Genomic DNA, 5956 nt, shown 5'->3' with positions numbered 1-5956 from the left:
TAAGGAAACCACAAAAGAAAAAGGGAGTTGCTAAACATAACATTTTTTTGTCATAATTTTTTTTCTTCATATATACCATTTTTAATAAAAAAAAAAACTCTCTCTAACCTCATCTCAACATATTGAACCTAAATTCTAGTTGATTAAAATTGCGAATCACATACGAAATATAATGAATGATGAAATTCAATCATAGGATGACAATTTTTATGTAAGATTTATAATTTTCATTTTTCTTATAAAGATATATATATATTTATCAAAAAAAAAAAACCGACGACCTGGGTGGGGCTTCGACGTCCTGGGAGGTGGCAGTGGTGATAATGGTTAGGGTTTGAAGCAATGATAAAAGTCGGTGACCACCAACGGCAGTGGTTGGGCTCAATTTTTTGCTTATAATAATTATAAAAATCGAATTTTTTTTATTGTTTATAATAGTTACTAAATTACTTTTCGTTTATAATAGTTAGTCTTCATGACATAAATTTTGGCTTATAATAATTATAAAATTCTAATTCTTTTATTTATTTATAATATTTACTAAATTACTAATTTTTTGTAAGAAAACATTATAATAGCCACATAAATTATTAATTTAAACAAGATTTGTTTTTGCCAATTTTCACCAATTTTACCAATTTCAACATTTTAATTTTTTTTTTTTTTTGCAAATTTTAACTAATTGCTTCATGTTTTAATTTTTAAATGCTTTAACTTTGTCATGTACAATCTCATATGAATTTCACATTAAAACATTGAATATAATAAAATCATTTTACATAATATACTTTTGGTGAAAAAACCATTTTATAATTTATTATTTAAAGAAATTGTTTTGTTTTAAAATATAAGAAGAATATGAAAAACAATTGAGTGTGAAAAATAAAAGAAAAGAAAAAAAAAAAAACAAAGTTTATGTGGGGTGTGGATTGGGGAAAAAAAAAATGAGTGCAATTGGGACGTGGGGTTGGGAAGGAGAGAGGGGATAGGAGAGTGGATAAAAGGGAGAAGACAGAGGAGAGAAAGGAGGGAAGGAATAAGGGAGAGGAGAGTGGAGAAAGGGGAGAGGAGAGAGAGAGGGGAAGGAATAAAGGAGAGTAATTTAGGAATGTAAAATGTTGGATTAGTAAAAATGGTGTTACGAATAGCAATTGAGAAGAAAAAAAATAGAATTTTCTTCTAAAATCTAAAATACTATTACCATAACCATTTAATAGGAAAAATCATATAAAAAATATAATAAATAAAATAAAATTTCAAAATTCTTATTAAAAATCATTTAATTGGAATAATAAAGAGATATGATATTATCATTATTAATTATTAAAAATTAATAATTAAAATTAATTTAAAGTTAATTCATATTAAAAAAAATCATTCTAAGAGGTATGATATGATACACATCATTACTAAGTATTAAAAATTCATTTTAAAATTTGAAGCATACTATCTATTAAAAATTAAAATTAATTTTCAAAAATAAAATTATTGATATTCTACACCTCTAGATTTATCATATTACTAAGTATTAAAAATTAATTTTACAATTAGAAGGATACAATCTATTAAAAATTGAAACTTAAAATTAATTTTCAAAAATTAGATTATCAATATTCTACCTATGTAGATTTATCATAATAATAAATTTTAATTTAAATAATTGAAATGAAATAGTGATAAAATTAATGTTTAAATGATTAAAAATCAAATATATAAGTTTCTTTTTCGATATATAATTTTTTTTTTTTTTTTTTTTGTCTTTGATATTGTGTTATCCCAGTTTCAAAAGAAATGAAAATTATTTATCCCACATCTCTTCGAAACTAAAAATATTATATACATTTATTAATTCCTTACAAAATACAAGTACAACCAACATGTAAGCATTCAGCAGATGATAAATGAATTTAGAGAAAATTTAAGGCATCGAGCATCCTACATGATGGACATATGTTCCCACCGCAAAATTCCAAAGTTGCATATATGAGCTCCTCTCTCCAGCTTGAAATATCAAGGCATCAACATTTCCCTACTTGAGGAACATAAAGGGATTATATATTATTTTGTTATTGTTATTTCAATCTATGTTGCAACAATTATTGTTGGTAAAAAGCTTGGGCCCATTCGACTCCTCTCTGCCACAATTGCCCCAATCTTACTCTTCTTCATGTTAGTTCCAGAATTAGGATGGCCGGCACTTGGTTTATGGGTCATCCTTACAGCAAAATTGGCAAAATGAAAAAGAGTAAGATTTGGGCAATTGTGGCAGAGAGGAGTCGAATGGGCCCAAGCTTTTTACCAACAATAATTGTTACAACATAGATTGAAATAACAATAACAAAAATATATATAATCCCTTTATGTTGCTCAAGTTGGGAAATACTGATGCCTTGATATTTCACTAGAGGAGGACACCCAATATTGAAAGGTAGCCGAAAAAAACTTCGATCTCAACGGATTCACTTGATCCTTGATCTTGCTCACTGTGATGCCAAGAAAATGAAATTACTTTGAGTGTTTAATCAAGAAGTAATTACTGAAATTCAATAATAAAAGCTTTCTCAATAATGAGAGCATACCGTTGTCTGTCCATGAAGCTGTGTAGATCCTGTTGTCTGTCCATGAAGTTGTGCTTTCTCAAAACACTCCAAGAGATACTGATCAACAGCCTTGAGGAGATCTTGTGTAATACCCATTTCAATTTCTACTGCTCTGGCGGATGTAATCCATTAAAACAAAAAAAGAAGATCAGTATTATTTACTTGTCTAATTTGTCTGCAACTCTCTCACAACTAATTGTCTCTTATCATAAATTTTTGTCTGCTTCCCACTTACAAGGCCTCGCAGTTTAAGCATTTAATAAAATAAGTCAAATTAAAATGATATGTTGTTGAAAAGAGTATATCCATACAAAGTATAAAATTTAAATTTTAAAATTTTCTTTTATATATTTTTATTATGTATAATTTTTTTGAGTGATTCACTCAATTAACTTTATTTATATTTTTTAACATGTGAAATTATTTTAATAATCAGATTTAATTTTAATAATTCAGTAGTGATATTTCAATTGATTGTGTAATATTTTTGTTAATAATTCACTGACCTGAGATGATCGGCGCCGGCGAGATACGGGGAGAAGTGGAGCTTGCAGTGGAATAGGGAAGAGGTTGTTGTGTTCTTCAGTCTGGCTCAAAAATCGTGGATTTAGGGTTCGTGAAATTTAAATCCAATGGCATAAAAGCAAAGAGACCCCTAGATCCAGCAAACACAGGGAGCGAGATACGGGGAGAAGTGGAGCTTGCAGTGGAATAGGGAAGAGGTTGTTGTGTTCTTCAGTCTGGCTCAAAAATCGTGGATTTAGGGTTCGTGAAATTTAAATCCAATGGCATAAAAGCAAAGGGACCCCTAGAACAGATCCAGCAAACACAGGGACCCAAAAAACAAAGCAATTTTTTTGGTTTTCCCTGGGGTTTTGCATGGATTTTCTCGGAAATCAAACGAGGATGAATTTTCCCGGAAATAAAATGGGGGTAGATTTTCTTGGGAATCAAATGGGGGTTGCCAAAAAAAAAAAAAAAGATTAGATTAGTACCTGCGGGAATTGAGAGTGGCAGAGGAAAATAGGGCCTTGAGGGAAGTTCAGAGAAGGGCTTCTTGATGCCTCGAGTGAGAGAAGTGGGTGGCACTTTTGATTTTTAGATTTAGTAAAGATAAAAAAGGAAACAAATCAGGAGAACAATTTTCCTCTCTATATAAACAATTGGGAAAACTGTGTTTTGACCCGCCCATTTGGGCCTAATAGCTTTTTCATAACCCAACTTTCAATAACCCAAAATATGTCTACTGTTGCCCAAAAAATTATCCTTTTCATGCACTATGTACTGTTTTATAATTTCATTTCCAAAATTACCCCTTCACATCCATGTCAGCAGCCATCTCCCTCTCCATGTCACGGGTTGTGCTTTTAATAAATAAACACAAAAATCTTAAACAAGTTAGCAAAACCCACGCAACACCCGACTCTGAAATTTGGGGAAACCAAGTTAGGGCAAAAGGAGAGAAAGTCACAGAGAGTCCTTAGCTTCTTTCTCTTCTCTCTCTTTTCTCTCTGTTGTGTGAATTTCTTAGTGAAAAATCGAAAGCTTGTAAGCTGTAATCGATTCACGCGTGTCTCCATACTACTGATCCGCAAATTTCTTCAGATAAAGCCCACGCAACACTCGACTCTGAAATTTGGGGAACCCAGGTTAGGACAAAAGGAGAGAAAGTCACAGAGAGTCCTTAGCTTCGCTCTCTTCTCTCTCTTTTCTCTCTGTTGTGTGAATTTCTCAATGAAAAATCGAAAGCTTGTAAGCTGTAGTCGATTCACGCGTGTCGCCGTACTACTGATCCGCAAATTTCTTCAGATAAAGCGATTTCATCTCCAGGTTCTCGCCTTCATTTAGAGATTTCCACTCTGTTATGAGCTCTCTTACACTATTCAAGTTAGATTCGCTTTCTAGTCCTTTTAGCTTCTGTTTGGTTGCTCAGAAAACTGAGGTAAATGAGGAAAATATGAGGCGAAACTTATATGATTATTTTTTTTTGTATTGTTGTTGGTTTCTTTGCAATGAAAGAGAGCAAATGTTTAAGCGCAGCTGTAAATCTCGAGCTTTGTTCTTTATTCCCGTTTTTTTTCTTCCGACGACCACACGAACGAACAATAAATATGTACATTTTTGTGTATTCTTTACTTGGTCTTTCCTGATTACTATTTTTGTTTGGTAATTTTTTTCATTGATTTCATGCATCTGGAACTATTCAGTGCACGTAATTTAGGTTTCTGGCCTAATTTTTGGGATTTAGGTTCTCTTGAGATTGACAATTAATTAGTGGTTTTATTTTTAATTGCAATTTAGCACCCGAGGAAAGCTGAATTTCTGAACTTCTGTTGTGTGATTAGATGCTTAGTTTGTGACATGACTGATTTTCTCGAATACCTATGTAATTTCTGCTCTGTGGGATGGTTGATTTTGTTTGACCTTGATTGAATTTTTAAACTCTTTTTTCGCTCTTGGATTTGATTCTTGAAGTAAGATAAAGTTGTGGGTATGTTTTTATTTTATTTGTTTTTGTGTTCTTTTAATAAAAGCTTGCTGTTTTTATGTTGGGTGTTTGTTTATTAATGTTTTTTTAGCACTTTGTGTGGATTGATTGATTGTAATCCTAATTTTCTGTGCTTCTTCTTTTTTTTTTTTTGTTTTTTTTTTCTGGGTTTTTTGGTTTAATTCGTTCAAGGGTTTTGTTTAAAGGTGGTAAGGAGCAGATTATATAAGCCTATAAGCATGTATTCAAAGCTGGTTGGATTGAGGAAAGCTGAACTTCTGAACTTCTGTTGTGTGATTAGATGCTTAGTTTGTGACATGACTGATTTTCTCGAATATCTATGTAACTTCTGCTCTGTGGGATGGTTGATTTTGTTTGACCTTGATTGAATTTTTAAACTCTTTTTAGTTAAATGTTAATGGAAACTGATGCAAACCCTAATGAGTAGGTGTGGCAATATGAGCTCTTGGGAATTAGGACATGTTTGGGAGACAAAGTTGGAGAATTCAAGAACAGATGCCAGAGGCAGTATAAGCTATTTGAACCAAAACCCACCTCTCCTGCCACCTAGAGAGCTGTTTTTTATTTTTTATTTTTAAATTAAGTTTATAATTTGTTTTTCCTTTTTTTAATGCATAGAGCTTCACATCAAACAGCAAATAAGGTTTTCTTACTTTGTGCCAAATGGAGGGTCCTTAGCTTCTCTCTCTTCTCTCTCTTTTCTCTCTGTTGTGTGAATTTCTCAGTGAAAAATCGAAAGCTTGGGTTCTTATCCATCTTAATTTTTATTAAATGAAAACCGTGGGTTGGGTTCAATCACTGCTACCATTGGACTATGATACTCTTTGATAAGATATATTTATTTTAA

The 5956-nt window shown here is 31.6% G+C and overlaps 2 long non-coding RNA genes across 5 annotated transcripts; one reads left to right on the top strand and one right to left on the bottom strand.

The window, feature by feature from the left end:
- Positions 1-1816: 1816 nt before the first annotated feature.
- Positions 1817-3634, bottom strand: LOC117910273. Of its 3 annotated transcripts, XR_004650604.1 has the most exons (4): positions 3596-3634; positions 3107-3340; positions 2580-2712; positions 1817-2483 (listed from the first exon to the last, which is right to left on the bottom strand). It is a non-coding gene; the product is annotated as an uncharacterized LOC117910273 (long non-coding RNA). The 3 variants fall into 3 exon arrangements; XR_004650605.1 differs by lacking the exon at positions 3596-3634 and having other exon boundaries at positions 1817-2475; positions 3107-3448; XR_004650603.1 differs by lacking the exon at positions 3596-3634 and having other exon boundaries at positions 3107-3439.
- A 368-nt stretch (positions 3635-4002) lies between these two features.
- On the top strand, positions 4003-5682 carry LOC117910267. 2 transcript variants are annotated; one of them, XR_004650597.1, is made up of 2 exons: positions 4003-4542; positions 5537-5682. It is a non-coding gene; the product is annotated as an uncharacterized LOC117910267 (long non-coding RNA). The 2 variants fall into 2 exon arrangements; XR_004650598.1 differs by having other exon boundaries at positions 4008-4430.
- Positions 5683-5956: the final 274 nt, after the last annotated feature.

This window comes from Vitis riparia, unplaced genomic scaffold, assembly GCF_004353265.1.
Source record: "Vitis riparia cultivar Riparia Gloire de Montpellier isolate 1030 unplaced genomic scaffold, EGFV_Vit.rip_1.0 scaffold689_pilon_pilon, whole genome shotgun sequence".
In the NCBI taxonomy this organism is placed as follows: domain Eukaryota; kingdom Viridiplantae; phylum Streptophyta; class Magnoliopsida; order Vitales; family Vitaceae; genus Vitis; species Vitis riparia.
Note: the sequence above shows the minus strand (reverse complement) of the source record. Positions and strands in the feature narration are given on the sequence as shown.